The following is a 17,564-nucleotide window of genomic DNA, read 5'->3' as shown; positions in this document are numbered from 1 at the left end:
GCGCCGTCTCCACACCCGGCCTCGCTCCTGCTGGTCCGCGCCCCGCCTCCCCTCCCTTCCCCTCGGCCCTCCAGTTCCGTCCCTGCCTCGCCGCCGTCCCTCATCTCGCGAGACTTGTCCCAGAATATTGCGGACCGGGTCGGCGCCATTTTGGGACGGAGACTGGTTGTGGGGGAGGGAAAAGCGGCAAAAGGGGATTATTCAAAGTACCGAGAGCCTCGTCCCGGACCCAGCGCCCGCACCCCAGCCCGGGCACCTGCGGGGGCCGAAGGTAACGGGGGTCGGGGCCGCGCCGGCGTCGGCGGGTGGCGTGTGGGCGTCGGGCCGGGGTCGGGGCGGCGTTGGCGACGCGCGGTGCGAGGTGCCCGCGGACGGGGTGCGGGAGCGGGGCGTCGGGAGCGGGCCGGCGCGGGGCCGTGAGCGGCTGCGTGGGGCGGGCGGCGGGCCGGCGGTGCCGGGCCGGGCGCTGGGGCGGGTCGGGGCCTCGGCCGCGGTTTCGGCCGCTCTCGGCTCCCGCCCGGGTCCGAGCGGCCCTGCGTGGCGGGCGCGCCGGAAGGAGCGGTTTCCTGCGTCCCGGGAGCCGGAGCGCATCTGCCCGCGAAGGCCGGGTCGGGGGGCGAGGGGGGGTTGCCCCGGGCCCCTCTCGGCTCTCGGCCCTCGGCCCTCGGCCCCGCAGCTGCGCGGCGTGGGCTGCCGGGTGGCAGGACGGCGGCGGCCGCGCACCTGTCCTCCCGGTGGCCGGGCCGGGCCCCGCGGACGGGTCCTCTGTGCGGGGTGCCGCTCGGGGGAGCGGGTGCCGGGGAGTGTGGGCTCCTTACATAACCGCGGCACCGCGCCCCTTTCCGGGGCACCGACGCCCCTTCCGCCCTCCCCGCCCCCCGCCCCCATTGGGGAGCCCTCTGCCCCCCTGGCCGCCGCTCAGCTCCTCGGCCCCGGGGCCGCCCCGCTCCCGGGCCCCGCTGTCCACCGCACACCTCCGGGTAATGCAAGTTTGTTTGTTTTTTCACACAACTTTTCCAGGTGATCGCCGTCGCCCAGGTGTGAAGATCCTCCGCTAGGGTGTGGGGCCCGGGATTCCCAGTGGCCATTTTGGAATTACGGCGCTGCTTTCGGGTCATTCTGCCCCAGAAGTTGGCTGAATGGGCGAGGATCGTCTCTGAAGCGAACCGCTCCGCGCGCTGCTGAGACGGACGGGCGCCCGGCGGTCCCCCCGGTGTGGCTCCCGCGGATTATATAACCGGTCCCGGGGCTTCCGCCGCCGGCTTGTTTTCTTCTGTGTGTGTGTGTGTTTTGTGGCCGTCCCCGCCCCTGTGGCGGTGTCAGCCGAAACTGTAAGCGATGCTCGGTTCGTGCCTCGGGTAGTTTCGGAAGTTTCCGATTCCTGTTGAAACCGTGCCGAAGGTCCCTGGCAGCTTATTCTCCTTAAAACTTGTGGGAATTTCTGACCTCAGCCCCGTGCGTGTCACAATGGGGCGGCTTCTCTAAATGAAGACACTGAAGGAGACCCGCTTTTTTCCTTTTCTCTTTTATTTACGTGGAAACCTAAGATGGTGCCGCTTCCCAGCAGCGCGGTTGTGCTGAGATAGCTGTGTCCGAGTGCTGCTCAGGAATGCTCTTCCGATGTGAAGCTTTCTTTTTGTTTTTGCTTTTTGGGTCATAAATTGGATATTTCATCTCGAGTGGATAAGTACAACACTGACAAGTACATGGAATAATAAAGAAGACTTGATCCCCTTAAACCCCAGGAACTTGGCTTATCTGGAGGTAGCCATATGAAAACTTTAAACCTGAAGTATGGGTAGCTGACTTGAAGTAACTCTATGTCAAATAGTCATAGGTTAAGTATCTTCAAAGAACTTGGATTTTATTTCAGAGGATACAAAATAAAAAAACAAACTGGAAAACACAAAGATCACAGAGAAAAGCCCAACACCTTCTTGTGCGGTCCTGTTGGAATTTGTAAGTACTGTCTGTATATGGTGAGCATGTCAAATGGACATTTGTAAAATGTAGTAAGGGTCAGTGTAGCCTTTGTTATTCTTGGAACCTTTCAGTGTCTCCCAATAATATTGCTCTGGACAATCTGAAAACAACTATTAATTTTAAATGCGGAAGGAGTTAAGGTTTAAGACTATTTCAGATCAAACAGTCCAAATTTTAATTTTTTGTGCTCCTAAAGAAAGAAGGTACATATGGCTATTATTCACCTTAGGCTTTATGGATTCCTAGATTGGTAGAAAAAACCCCAAGAAGATATTCATGTTTAAAATCTTATAGGGCTTGGTTTTTAATATGCTATTTCAGAAGTAGCTTGTTTTAAGGCATAAATTTTAACATTTGAATCTATCATAGAAATTAAGTTTTTTATTTTTTTAAATGTATTTTATTGATTTTTTACAGAGAGGAAGGGAGAAGGGTAGAGAGTTAGAAACATCAATGAGAGAGAAACATCGATCAGCTGCCTCCTGGCACACCCACCACTAGGGATGTGCCCGCAACCAAGGTACATGCCCTTGACCGGAATCGAACCTGGGACCCCTTCAGTCTGCAGGCCGACACTCTATCCACTGAGCCAAACCGGTCAGGGCAGAAATTAAGTTTTTTAAACTTGTTGAAGTGGTTTTATTTCAAATTATTCCTTAAGATCTCAGCTCCGCTCGAGCTGGTTTGGCTCAGTGGACAGAGCAGTCGGCCTGTGGACTGAAAGGTCCAGGGTTCGATTCTGGTCAAGGGCATATGCCCGGGTTGCAGGCTCCATCCCCAGTAGGGGACGTGCAGGAGGCAGCCGATCAATGATTCTCATCGTTGATGTTTCTATCTCTCTCTCCCTCCTTCTCTGAAATCAATAAAATGTATTTTAAAAAGTGAATATTAATTGCCATAATAGAATTTTTTTGGTGAGTGAATTACCTTTTATTTTAAAAAATTGATTTTTAGAGAGAGAGGAAGGGGTGGGGAGAGAGATAGAGATAAACATTGAATTTGTTGTTTTACTTATGCATTCATTACTTGGTTCTTGTATGTGCTCCCATCCTGTTTGAACATGAAACCTTGGTGTATCAGGATGGAGCTCTTTCCAACTGAGCTACCCAGCTAGGGCATGAATTATTTTTTAATATTTATCTTATGGGACTGAATGGTGGTTTTTTGTTTGTTTGTTTTTAATTCAATATATTTTTACTGATTTCAGAGAGGGAGAGGGAGAGAGAGAGAGAAACATCAATGAGACTCATTGATTAGCTCCTCCTGCATGCCCCCTTGTGCCCAGACCAGGAATGGAACTGTGACCTCCTGGTTCACAGGTCCACCTCAGCTGGGCCTTACTTGATTGTTTTGATAAATATTTTCTGGGCATTGAAATCTATAGTATTGGTAGCTATTGGAACAGTGACTGGGCTGCTGCTTATCCCCCCCATAAGTACCTCTTTTTCTCCTATCCCATTTTTTCCTTTTTTTTTCTCTTGTGCCTAAACTATAGGTCTAAAAATAACAATCACAATGGCCAACATTTGTAGATGGTGATTGTGTCATGTGTTTGCCTTGTACTTTACATGGTATATCTTAATTGGCATAATCCTCTGAGAAAAGTACTATTACAGTGGCATAGGTGAGAAAACTAAGATTTAGGGAGACTGAGACGGGCAAAGTTAACTTGGTTAGGGCCAAGGATAGATTGGCATCTTGACCAACTCTCCAAGCCCCATGCTTGTACTAGTAATCATTGTACCATACTTAACTCTGCTTTGTGGGTTTTACTTTATTAACTCAATTTTATTTGTGCATTATCCTGATATTTTTGTTTTTCTTTTCATATGCTGCTTCTTTGTAGTTAGTTTTGATTGCTATTTGGAGACAAGCTAAAAGATAGAAGAGAAACTTTTGTTGGTTTCGCTGTTGTTAGTAGCTATGAGTGATAACTTGGGTTAGCAAAGTATTAACATGTGGGGTCAGGTTATATTGAGATCTCATGCACCCTTGCCTCTTTGCCCAGGTTTGGAGCTAAATGCATGTTAACTGTTTTACTTTTTCTCTGGCTTTGAATTGAGATTACTACATGGATTTTTGTGTTTATAGCTGTTGACACTTTAGAATTGAGAAAGGGAGGATTAGTAGGAAAATAAGACTAATGGGAAACAATAAGGAAAGAACAGGAGTGAACAGAAAGAAGAAAATAAAATTTAGGGGAGTTATAGATAGGAGAAGGGAATAAGGATGGAAATCTCTAGTCTGAAAGTAAAATTAGCAAGTGAGGATAGAACCTAAACTCAGGCCAAATTATCTAATTGTATTTGATGCAACCACCTTTTCTGTTTAATTTTTGATGAGAATGTTTAGGTGACAGTTTAGATCCAGGTAAGGGCAGTGATGCAGAAAGTGAGGAATGTCTGGGAGTTAGAAAGGTTTTTGGTTTAGGATTTGGAATATCTAGAAAAGGGTGCATGTGACCTTGTATATTCACGTAACCTCTTTTGGCCTTAGTTCTTAATAAAACAGATGGAAGTAATGCATTTGAAGCTTTTTTTGTTAATCATGGACTGTAATATAGATGTAAAGTTTTTATATTTTAATATTTTGTTTAATACATTTTACATGTTAAATCAGTATTACAGTCTCTGAAATGACTTTTTCTCTTGTTACATTTATTTATTTAAATATATTTTTATTGATTTTTTTACAGAGAGGAAGGGAGAGAGGGATGGAGAGTTAGAAACATCGATGAGAGAGAAACATCGATCAGCTGCCTCCTGCACACCCCCTACTGGGGATGTGCCGGCAACCAAGGTACATGCCCTTGACCGGAATCGAACCTGGGACCCTTCAGTGTGCAGGCCGGTGCTCTATCCACTGAGCCAAACCGGTTAGGGCGCATTTATTTATTTATTTTTTAAAATATTTTTATTGATTGTAGACAGGAAGGGAGAGGGAGAGAAATAGAAACATGAATGATGAGAATCACTGATCAGCTGCTTCTGGCACGCCCCCTACTGGGGATTGAACCTACAACCCAGGCATGTGCCCTTGACTGGAATCGAACCCGGGACCTTTTGGTGTGCAGGCCAACCTATCCACTGAGACAAAACGGCTAGGGCTCTTGTTGCTTTTAATTGCATGACCTGCAATACTTATTCAGGCCTGCCTCCACATTTTCGTTTCATTTATTATTCTAGCTTGGTCCTTGGCCAAGGAAATCACCTGTTAACTCACCTTTTTGCCTTTAGTTCCATTCTCTTTTCCCCCTCCTCTCTCCTGTGGCCAGAGAATCTGAAGTACAGCCTTTCGTTTTGTCACTTCAGCAGCCCTTAGGTTGTGTAGTTGACATGCTTAGGGAAAGTAGGTTGGAAAGAGATGCGGTCCCTGCCTCTCTTTCCCTCCCAGTGTTTTGTGTGTCAGGAATTTCCAACATGAATTCTTTTTGGCTGCATGGGTGGGTGTGGGAGACAGTATAGTTAGAGAATGCTCTGAAATGGGTAATTTTAGGGGTGTTTACGTATTTTCCTGGGGATCAGGTCCATAATTTTCAATAGAACCCTCACGAGAAACCAAAGTTAGAATTACTGATAAACCTTTAATGGTTGGGTCTCTCTCTCTTTTTTTTTTTTTTTAACTTTTATCTGCTTTTTTTCCTTTTTGTCAGTTGCCCCACCCATCAGTTACAGGCTTTTGCTCTGTATCCCTTCGAGTAATTGCTAGTTTCCGCATCTTTTTAGCAAGAACAAGAGTTTTAACCTCCTAGTTAAATAGGTTGTTTCCTTTGAAAGACAGAACTTGCAAATAGATTTTTAAAAATTCTAAAAATTGCCAAAACCGGTTTGGCTCAGTGGATAGAGCGTCAGCCTGCGGACTGAAGGGTCCCAGGTTTGATTCCGGTCAAGGGCATGTACCTGGGTTGCGGGCACATCCCCAGTGGGAGATGTGCAGGAGGCAGCTGATCGATGTTTCTCTCCCATCGATGTTTCTAACTATCTCTCTCTCTCCCTTCCTCTCTGTAAAAAATCAATAAAATATATTAAAAAAAAAAATAAAAAAAATAAAAATTCTAAAAATGAAAAATCGTCAGGAACTTACCTTTACACATGCATACTAGCTAAAGAAATTAGTTTGCTTTTCAGTGGACATAAATATATATCCTTTTAATGAGTGAGTTTTTAAAGTAATACTTTTTCAACATTGTTTCTGTGGGTAAGAAATTTGGGGGCAGTTTAGCTGAGTGGTTTGGGTTCCCTCCGGGTCTTTCATAAAATCTTATGAATTGACCAGGGCTGCAGCCAGTGAAAGGCTTGACGGGCTGGAGGATCTCCTTCCAAGTGGTGGTCTCATTGGCTGGCAGGTTGATGCTGGCTGTTGTCTGAAGGACTCATTTCTTTTTGCCTTTGTGTATGTCACCATCCAGCTGCTTGAGTTTCTTTCTTTCTTTAAAAACATATTTTTATTGACTTCAGAGAGGGAGGGAGAGGGGGATAGAGAGAGAGATAGGAACATCAATGATGAGAGAGAATCATGGATGGGCTGCCTCCTGCACGCCTCACACTGGGGATCCAGCCCTCAACTGGGCATGTGCTCTGACCTGGATTCGAATCGTGGCCTCCTGGTTCATAGGTCGATGCTCAACCACTGAACCATGTGGGCCTGGCCAGCTGCTTGAGTTTCTTTACAGCATGACAGCTCTGTCTCCCAGAGCAAGTGACTTGAGAAAAGGGATAGGTGAGGTGTGGTGCCTTTTATGACCTACCTATTCTTAGAAGTCACATTCTTTTCATTAGAAACAAATCATTAAATCTAGGCTGCAGACACCATCTTCTATCAGAATTATTTGTGACATATTAAAAATCACAGTAGGAGGTAATCCTTCACACCTCATAATTGTCAATATAACTAGCCAAAATTTTCACCCCACAAATAGGAAGTTGAACTATTATAAGTTTAGAGAAGAAAGTGTGTTCTAAATTTAAATGAATTTAGAAGGTATAATCCTTCTACCTTTCTAACCAATGTATGAGATGGAGGGAATTTCCCACCCCTTCACACGAATCTCCCAAACAGTGTATGAGGGTCATAAACTTAAAGTTGGCCATTTTAGGTACTTTTGAGCATGCAGTTCAGTGGCATCTAGCACATTACAATGTTGTACAGCCATTACCACCATCCATCTCCAGAACTGCACCCAATGAAGCATTAACTCCCAATTTTTTCTCTCTCCCCAGCCCCTGGCAATTACTGTTCTACTTTGTATTTCTATGAATTTGATTACTAGGTACCTCATTGTGCACTATTTGTTCTTTAGTGATTGGCTTGTTTCACTCAGATAATGTCCTCGAGGTTCATGCAAGTGGTAGCAGGTATCAGAATCTGAATTTTCTTTTTAAGACAGGATAATTTAATGTATGTATATACCACATTTTGTTTATCTTTTTATCTGTTGATGGACACTGGGCTGCTTACAGTGCTGCTGTGAACATTGGTGTTCATATATCGGTTTGAATCCCTGCTTTTAATTCTTTTGGTTATAAACCCAGAAGTAAATTTGCTGGATCATATGGTAATTCTATGTAATTCTTTCAGGAACTTTGTTTTTCATAGGGGCTGCACCATTTTTTACTTTTATCAGCTGTCTACAAGGGTTCCAATTTCTTTACATTCATTCCAATACTTGCTGTTATTTGTGTGTGTGTGTATTTTTAAAATATTTTTTAATTTATTGATTGATTTTTAGAGAGAGAGAAAGAGGGAAAAGGGGGAGAGAGGGAAATACCAATTTGTTGTTCAGTTATTTTTTGCATTCATTGGTTGATTCTTATATGTGTCCTGATCTGGGACCAAACCTGCAACCTTGGCTTATCTGGATCAATTGAGCTACTGACCCCGGGGCTCTGTGTTTTTGATAATAACCATCCTAATGGGTTTGAAGTGGTATCTCGTTTTTTTCATTGTGGTTTTTAAAAATGTATTTTTTTATTGATTTCAGAGACGAAGGGAGAGGGAGGGAGAGATGGAAACATCAATGATGAGAGGGAATCACTGTCGGCTGCCTCCTGCACGTCCCCTACTGGGGATTGAGCTGGGACCGTGCATGTGCCCTTAACTGGAATCGCAGGCCCCGACCCCTCTATCCACTGAGCCAAACCAGCTGCAGTGGTTCTCAACCTTCCTAATGCCGCGACCCTTTAATACAGTTCCTCATGTTGTGGTGACCCCCAGCCATAAAATTATTTTCGTTGCTACTTCATAACTGTAATTTTGCTACTGTTTTGAATCGTAATGTAAATATCTGATATGCAGAATGTATTTAGGCGACCCCTGTGAAAGGGTCGTTTGACCCCCAAAGGGGTCGCGACCTACAGGTTGAGAACCGCTGAGCTAGGGCATTGTGGTTTTGATTAGCATTTCCCTAATGATTAGTAATGCCTTTTCATGTGCTTAGGCAATTTATATACCTTCTTTGGAGAAAAGTTTACTCAGGTCCTTTGGCCATTTTTTAAATCAGATTGTTTTTGTGTTGAGTTGTAGGAGTTTTTTGTGTTCTGAATATCAAGACCTATGATAATGAGCAGATCTCGATAACTGATATTTATCAATGCTCACCATGTTCCAGGCAGTGTTCTAAGTCTTTTAAGTACATGACATAAGTTAAGCCTCGTACACACCGTGTGTGGGAAGGTCCTATTGTCCTCACGTTACAGATGAGAAAATGAAGTCGGGGGATTTTAAGTTACTTCCCATATGACCAGTAAGTGACATTTCTGGATGCATACATTCTGTTTCCAGAGTCTAGACTCCCAACTATTATGGTTCATAGTTTCAGTTTTTAAGGTGGTGATTGGAGGAAAGTACAATACTATTCTGTTTCAGGAACTTAGAAAATATTCTTAGCAACTACATTTTATTTTCCTTATGATGATAGTTGTGACTTTCTTCAAATACACCCTTCGAATGGGTTTGATCTCAGAAGTATTTTCCTTTTGGCACAACTAATGTTTGTATAGTATCTCAGTTTTTCCCAATTACCTTGTGAAATAAATGCTATTTAATGGTTTTAAGAAACTTAGTCTGAGATTAAATAATTTACTCAAGGTCCTCAGTAAGTGAGGGAGCCAGAATTTGAATTGTGTTATCTGTTTTCTGTTAGAGTTAACTACTAGTGTTGTAAGTCGTAGAGCAGTGCTGTACAGTACAGCTTTGTCAGATAATGGACGTGTTCTGTGTCTGCACCGCTCCTTGTGGTAACTAGCCAGTAACGAGCATTCGAAATGTGGCTAGTGCAGATAAGGACCTGAATTTTAAGTTTTATTTAATTTTGGTTAAATTTAAATAACAAATATGGCTACTAGTTGCCATAATGGACAGCACAACTCTAGATCAATGATACAGAATTTAATTTTAACCATTCTAGTGGGTGTATAGTTTGAATTTGCATTGTAGTTTGAATTTGTATTTCCCTAATGATGTTGAGCATCTATCTTTTTATGTGCTTTGGTGAGGTGTTAAACATCTTTTGCGCATTTAAAAAAACTCACTTGTCTTACTTAGTTGAAAGAATTCTTTTTTTGGGAAAGAACTCTTTATATTCTACTTGGGTATGTGTATCATACAAATCTTTTGCGAATAATTTCTCCCAGTCTGTGGTTTGTCTTCATTTTCTTAAGTGTGTTTAAGAGTAGACATTTTTAATTTTGAGGTAAAATCGGTTAATTTTTGTTTCAAGGTTTGTGCTTTATTGTGTCCTAGGAAATCTTTGCCTAACCCAAGATCACAGGATTTTCTCCTGCTTTCTTTTAGAAATTTTATTGTTTCGCTCACATTTACAGGTCTATTGTCTTCTTTGCATGTGATATGTGGAAAGGGTTGAGAGGTTCTTTTTTTTTTTTTAAAGTGTAGATGTCCATTTGTCCCAGTTCCATTTGTTTAAAAGACATTGTTTCCCATTGAATCACTTTGAAATAACCTCTACTGAAAATCAGTTGACCATATGTGTGGAAATTTGTGGACTCTTCATTGGTATGTATTATGTCATTTCTATTGAGCAGTTGATAGAAATTATAGCGTTTGATTTTTTCTTCTTTATTTTAAAACATGACTGACATATTTTTGTTTTCTAAAATCTGCTATAGGAAATTGGATTAAAAGGGGAAATTGTTTTTTATGGGCATGTGAAGAAAGACCTATTGCAAAAGAATGCCATTTTGAATTCATAGAGCAATCTGCTTTCCAGTGGCTTGAAATGTTACTATTACCTAATTTGTACCTGAGCATAATGGAAAACAAATGACAGTATTTCTATATTGGAAATGAGGAAGTAGGGTCCAAAGTATCAACTTATTTACTGTGAAACATTGACTCAGCAGTGGATGTAGGATTCTTATCTCTTGAGCTGGTCTGTGTTAGTGATGGTCATTGCCTCAGCAGATGTTTAAGTGCCTGCTGTGCTGCACTTTCATTGGTGTTGGGCTTTTAGTAGCAAACAAGGCAAAACTAAGATTCCTAAATTCATGTAGTTTGTCTGTTCTGAAGTTCTGTGAATATAGAGTAAATCGAGTCCTTATTCTGAATCGTAGAGCATGTATGAGGGCTTCTTTACTGAAGCTGAAGAAGACGAAACTTGGGGCTGTATTACAGTACCGCCAGGTGAATGATGAAATCGGTGTTTCATGGATTACTAGCTATGTTGAAAACGACTTGGAAAGTGGGATTCACCTGATAAGATGGCTTAAGGACTATTGCAATGCAAGCTTAGTTGCCTTAGTTTTTTTCTATAACTCAACTGATAGTTTCAGATTTTTCACATGAATTACTCTTTGGTCTCTCCTCCACTAATATGAGTTCCTTTTATAGGAACTTGTAAACAGAGGAAAGGGAGTGAAAATGTTTTCACCTTACTCCTTTAAATTATCCTTCCAAGGGCTGAATTTAATGAGTACAACAGTCTATTTGGGGACAAAGTTGGCTAGATTAGTGGAGAGTTAGTTGTGACTGCAGCGGTAGCTCAAAGTACTTGTCTTTTACCTGCCTAGGAAGAGATTGAGATTTGTACTTTGTGTAGTTTGAGATAGTTGTAAGACTAAATCTTACTCAGAACTTAGGGAAATGCTTCAGTACTTGATATTAAAGCTAGTCTTCTACACTAATAAAAGAGAAACATGTAAATTGGTGTCACTCTGCTACACCCACCAGCCAATCAGAGTGACCATGCAAATTAACCCAACAAAGATGGTGGTTAATTTGCATACACAGGCGTGGACTGAAGACTGAAGAGGCTTGGCTTCTCCACTGTGGCAGGACCAAAGGCCTGGGTCCTGGATGCCGGAGGAAAACCGTTGCCGGCAGCCAGGGGAAGGAAGGCCTATTGCACGAATCTCTTTGTGTAACGGGCCTCTAGTATTTTATAAGATAAGAAAGGTCTCTACCTAATGTATCCTGGGTTATTTATAGTGTATGTATGTGGGTGTGTATAGTGCTTCAGAATTTCAGCTGCCACTGATTAGTACTGTGACCTTAGGAACTCTATGTGCCATATATATGTATGTGTATATATGTATAATATATATATTCATACACACGTATATCTATTTATTTGTATATCTACATATATAAACCTGTTTTTTCTTGTTTTGAAGAAAATATAATAACTTCCTGGGATACCGGGAGGACTGAATGAGATAATACTTATAAAGCCCTAAGCAAATTGCCTAGCAAGGTGTGTGTGTGTTTGTGTGTGTGTATGTATGTATGTATGTATTCAGTATGTCCTTTTAGCTGTTGTCTTAGCATGTAATCTATCCTAGAAAATGTTCCATGTACACTTGAAAAGAATGTATATTCAGCTTCTTTGGGATGAAATGCTCTGAAAATACCAATTAAGTCCATCTACTCCAGTGTGCCATTTAAAGGCACTCCTTGTTGATTTCCAGCCTGGAAATCTATCCATTGGTGTCAGTGTGGTGTTAAAATCATCTTTTATGACTGTATTTTTAATCTCTCCCTTTATGTTCATCAGTATTTGCTTCGTATCCTTAGTTGCTCCTTTGTTGGTGGCATAAATGTTTACAAGGTTTATATCCTTTGGTTGGATTGATCCATTTATCATTATGAAGGGTCCTTATAGCCTTTGTTTTAAAGTCCATTTTGTCTGATAAAAGTTCTTTTTCCTATTGTTAACTTGCGTTTCTGTGTCATGTCTAAAAATCCACTGCCAAATTCAAGGTCATGAAGCTTTACCTCTATTTTTTTCTGATGGTTTTATAGTTTTAGCTTTTCTAGTTGTCTTTGATCCATTATTGCATCTATTTCTGAATATGGTGTCACTTGGAGTCCCAGTACCATTTGTTGAAAAGACTGTTCTTTCCCCCATTGAATCATCTTAAGTATTTTGAAAACTCATTTGGCCATATGTGTATAAGTTTATTTCTGGACTCTCAATTCTATTCCATTGATTTATATATCTGTCCTTATGTCAGTAGTACACTGCTTCGATCATGGTAGCTTTGTAGTAAGTTTTGATAGAGAACTGTGAGTCCCACAATTCTAACTTTTTCAATATATATATACTTTTAAATATTTGGGATCCCTTGCAGTTTCAAATGAATTTGAGAATGACTTTTCTCTTTCTCCAGAAAAGGTTGTTGGAATTTTAATAGAGATTATGTTGAATCTGTATATCACTTTTTGGGTAATACTGATATCTTAACAGTATTAAGTTTCCCAGTCCTTGAATGTGGGATGTCTTTATATTTATTTGGTCTTTTAAATTTTCCTTCAGTAGTGTTTTGTAGTTTTTAGTGAACAAGTTTTATACCTTTTTGGTTAAATTTATTCCTAGATATTTTATTCTTTTGCACGTTATTGTAAGTAGAATTGAATTGTTTAAATTTTCCTTTTGGGTTGTCATTTGTACACCTGAGTTCTGAGTTATCTGTCATCCTGAAACATGGCTGAATTTATTAGCTGTAATAGGTTTTTTCTTTTTTTTTTTCCCCACGGATTCTTTATAATTTTCTATCTATAAGATCATGTCGTTCTCCTTAATCTAGTCCGACTGTCCCAGGCTGGTTTAATATGCTGGGCAGCATTGCCATCAGCTGTTGTGTCTCAGCATGGCAGTAGTGGTGAAAGTGCTGGTTGCCAGAGTTGCCTGGACTTCAGGGTTCTTAAAATGGATCACAGTTCCTAGGTCTGTGAATATTACTCACCTGTTCAATACCAGAGATATTGTTTACCCCTAACTTATGTGGGGAGAACTGAAGTTTTTCATCACCTGCTGTAGCTGTCCTGTGGGCCACCTTCTTTTTGTGGGCAGTTTCTTTCCTACTAGTGTGCACCTGTGCTTGCAGTTGGGCTCATGGCAGTTATCTTGTTGGAGAGGAAAAGGGGCCAAGCAACAAGTGCACACATGTGGGGACGCAGGATGGCACCCAGAGGTGGATCTTTTTGTGTTTATCTTTCTGGAGGTTTGGTTAGCTTCTTGGATACATATATTTGTGTGTTTAACTAACTTTATAAGTGTTTATAGCCATTCTTTCCTTAGATAACTCTTTATGCCTTTTTCTCCTCTTTTTTCCTTTTGGAACTTCTATGTGTACGCTGTCCCACAGATCTTTTCAGCTCTGTTGGGTTTTTTCTTTTCTTCCTGCTCCTTAGACTTACAATTTTAAGTTACCTCTCTTCAAGTTCTCTGGTTCTTCTGCCGCAAATCTGCTATTGGAACTGTCCAGTGAAATTTTCATTTCAGTCATTGTTTTCTTTGACTCCAGAATTTTTCTTTGGTTCTTTTCTATAATTTCTGTGTCCTTATTGCTGCTCTATTTGTTGAGACACTGTTCTGGTTTCTTCAGCTCTTTGTATTTCAGACAGTTGAGGGCTGTGTTTCATCAGGGACAGTTTCTGCCAATTCTTTTTGCTTGTGAATTGGCCATGCTTTCTTATTTCTTTGCATGATTTTTTTTTTTTTTGGTAGAAAATTGAACATTTTTAATATTGTAATTTGTCAACTCTGGGAATGGAATATTCTCCCTCTACCCCCAATCCTCGGTTGCCTGCTGTGGGTTGTAGTTGTTTGTTCATTCAGTAACTTTTCTCAATTATTTTTGTAAAGCCTGTATCCTTTTTAGGTTTTTTTTTTTTTTTTTTTTTTTAATTTTTAGAAAGAGAGAAACATTTATGTGAGAGAGAAACATTGATCAGTTGCCTTTCTTGGGTGCCCTGACCAGGAATCAAACCTGCTATCTTTTGGTGCGCAGGACAACATTACAACAAACTGAGCCAACTGGCCAGGGCAGAGTCTGTATTCTTTGGCTTGGGTAGCCTCTGACTCTTAGCTTGTGGTCACCTAGTGGTGTTTTTTTGTTGTTGTTGCTGTTTTTAAAAAATAAATTTCTATTGATTTTTAGAGAGAGGAAGGGAGAGGGAGAGAAACAGATTTTTGCCTCCTGCATGTTCCCTACTGGGTACTGAGCCCACAACCCTGGCATGTACTCTGCCTGGGAATTGAACTGTTGAGCTCTTGGTGCATGGAACAATGCTCAGAGCCACACCAGCCAGGGCTGTTTTGTTTTGTTAGCAAGGATAATGTTTTAATGAAAAAATTTAAAGAAATTAGTGCAAAGAATAAAAGTTTAAATACACCAGGATTAGCATATTATCTTGTGTAAAGTATGCAAATCCTCACAGCTGAGACAGGTTGCAGTCTTTTTTTTTTTAACCTTTTTATTGAATTTATTGGGGTGACATTGGTTAATATAATTATACTAGAGGCCCAGTGCATGAAATCATGCACAGGTGGGGTCCCTCTGCCTGGCCTGCGATCAGGGCTGATCAGGACCATCTCGCCCAGGCCTGATCTGGCTGGTGGCCGGGGAGAGACTGCTGGAGGGCTCCAGGGCATGTCCAGCCCCGTCTCACCAGTCCCGATTGGCTGGACCCCAGCAGCAAGCTAACTTACCGTTCGGAGCATCTGCCCCCCGGTGGTCAGTGCACATTATAGCGACCGGTTGGTCGAGTGCGGAATGCTCGGCACGCACTTACCCTCCAGTCCCTGGTCTTGGAGACCTCATGTCCTTCCAAGGCTCTGCTCGCCCTCTGCAGCTGCCACACGAAGTAAATTGCATCGCGTGTGTGTGTGTGTGTGTGTGTGTGTGTGTGTGTGTGTGTGTAACCCTTTGCAGGCTCCATGTGTCTTTACTTCACTGCAGTTCCTGTTACCCCAACATAAGGAGACACCCTCATTATCAGGTAACACCATCATGGTAAGACCCCTGCTCAGCCTACTGCAGCGGTTTTAAATAGGCCATGGGTTGCCCTAGATCAGCGGTTCTCAACCTGTGGGTCGTGACCCTTTCACAGGGGTCGCCTAAGACCATCAGAAAACATATATAATTACATATTGTTTTTGTGATTAATCACTATGCTTTAATTATGTTCAATTTGTAACAATGAAAATACATCCTGCATATCAGATATTTATGATTCACAACAGTAGCAAAATTACAGTTATGAAGTAGCAACGAAAATAATTTTATGGTTGGGGGTCACCACAACATGAGGAACTGTATTAAAGGGTTGCAGCATTAGGAAGGTTGGGAACCACTGCCCTAGATGGTTTGGCTCAGTCGATAGAGCCACGGACTCAAGGGTCCTGGGTTCGATTCCGGTCAAGGGCACATTCCTGGGTTGCAGGCTCGATCCCAATAGGGAGCTTGCAGAAGGGAGCAGATCGAGTCTCTCTCATCGTTGATGTTTCTATCTCTCTCTCCTGCCTTCCTCTCTAAAATCAATAAAAATAAATAGGCTATGAATGAAACGTCGCAGCTCTCCATCCATCCAATCCCCCGTCACACCCTCTTTTGTCTTTTCGCCCCCCCCCCCCCCTACTCTGCCCCACGTACTCACTCCACTGGGGTCTGTAAAATGGGGTCAGGATTTCTACTTCAACCAAGGGCGATGCTTCCCCGGCCCTCCTTTCCTGCCCATCTCTGTCCCCAGTCCTGTGGGGTCTCTCTCTCCCTCCCTCTCCTCCATCTAGCTTGGTGGCCCTGCTCTGCCCCCTCCTCCTGCGACTTCTTGTCTGCAGCCTCCCCCCTTTCTCCTCTGGGGTAGGGGCACCCCAAAGGCTGTGTGGGAGGGGCTGTGCCGGCCAAGCAGAGCCTCTGAGGAGAGCTGGGGAGAAGGAGGGAGAGACGTGGAGCCTGTCCCATGGGAGAGACCATGGGCTCCTCTGCTGCCCCCACCCAGCAGCTTTTTCTTTTTTTTTTATTGCTTAAAGTATTACAAAGGTCTCCTTTTTTTTTTCCCCCTTGACATTTCCCAGGCCTCCCCTACCCCCCAGTGTCTTGTGTCCATTGGTTATGCTTATATGTATGCATACAAGTCCTTGGGTTGATCTCTTACCCCCCCTCCCCGGTCCCCCAACACTCCCCAGCCTTCCCGCTGTAGTTTGACAGTCTGTTCAATGCTGCTTTGCCTCTGTATCTATTTCTGTTCATCAGTTTATAATGGTCTTTATTATCCATAAATGAGTAGGATCATGTGGTATTTTTCTTTCATTGACTGGCTTATTTCACTTAGCATAATGCTCTCTGCCGGGAGCCAGTCCACCCTTGCTGCTTGACACAGTTGCTGCAGGGAAGAAACATCTGCACAGCTTATGTTTCAAGGGACCCGGCGTATATGGCATATGCTTGCTCCCCTTCTTAGCGCTATGTATTTTAAACAGGACCACCTCCCCGAGAAAGGTTGTTTCCCCAGGTGGGGATTTTTCCCTGGAGTTGGGGATTAACAGGATTAAGGAAGGGAATAAATCAGTAAAACCCCTTAACTAAGTGCCAGGTGGGTAGTTAATCACTTTAACTACCAACAGTCATGCTTAAGCTACATAATCTGGTATAAATACAGATGTAACAGGAGAATAAAGACAGAACCTGGCTGGAGAACCTGACTAGAGAAATGATAGTTTGTGGCAATGTTTGGGTGATTTCGGATTGTTTTTGTCTCCCAGAGAGAAGGTTGGAGTTGCTCCAGTGTAGGGGATTGATAAATTGTTTTGGGAGGCTCTGCTTTAGTTAGATAGGGGATTTTGGGAACTCAGATGCCTTCAGCTCAAAACTATTCTTTTGTCAAAGTGGTATATTTTGGGATGGTACATCTTGATCTCAACAACGGTTTTGTAAATCTATCATATGAACTAGTATTTGCTCTTTGCTTTTTTCAGAGAACGAATAAACTTCTGCCATTAGCTAGTCATACTTTATTCTTTAAGAACTAGATTTAAATTACAGTTCATTGAAGACATTGCAGAAATGTGTAGGTAATGTTGATGTCTCAGGGATAGTGTTCAGTACACAGTTTCTCGCTTAACCATCATTTTGGATGAGACCCTATTTAAAATGATAAGCTTTAAATTATTGGTTAATTTAAGTTCTCTGGAGTTTCATGTGAATTGTCATTTGGTACAAGTTATAAAAGTAAATTAGTTTCAACAACAAAAAGTTGTTGGAAAAGTAACATTCCATCACAAAGCAGTTTAGTATTTAGCTTCATGTCAAAATCCTATATAATAAAAGGTTAATATGCAAATAGAC

At 42.3% G+C, this 17,564-nt stretch overlaps 1 protein-coding gene across 3 annotated transcripts in view; it reads left to right on the top strand.

Moving 5' to 3' along the window:
- Window positions 1–116: 116 nt before the first annotated feature.
- The window catches only part of GPBP1 (GC-rich promoter binding protein 1), a 49,329-nt gene continuing 31,881 nt past the window's right edge, over window positions 117–17,564 (top strand). The window contains exons 1-2 of one of the 3 annotated variants that reach the window (XM_070411719.1): window positions 117–271; window positions 1,021–1,959. The gene's annotated coding sequence lies outside the window, so the exon portion shown is untranslated. The remainder of the gene's footprint in view (window positions 272–1,020; window positions 1,960–17,564) is intronic. The other 2 variants (XM_070411717.1, XM_070411718.1) reach the window with 2 other exon arrangements.

Source organism: Myotis yumanensis, unplaced genomic scaffold (assembly GCF_028538775.1).
Source record: "Myotis yumanensis isolate MYYU_CA2020_CCGP unplaced genomic scaffold, mMyoYum1.0.hap1 SCAF_4, whole genome shotgun sequence".
NCBI classification, from domain to species: domain Eukaryota; kingdom Metazoa; phylum Chordata; class Mammalia; order Chiroptera; family Vespertilionidae; genus Myotis; species Myotis yumanensis.
This window is presented reverse-complemented; position numbering and strand designations above follow the sequence as displayed.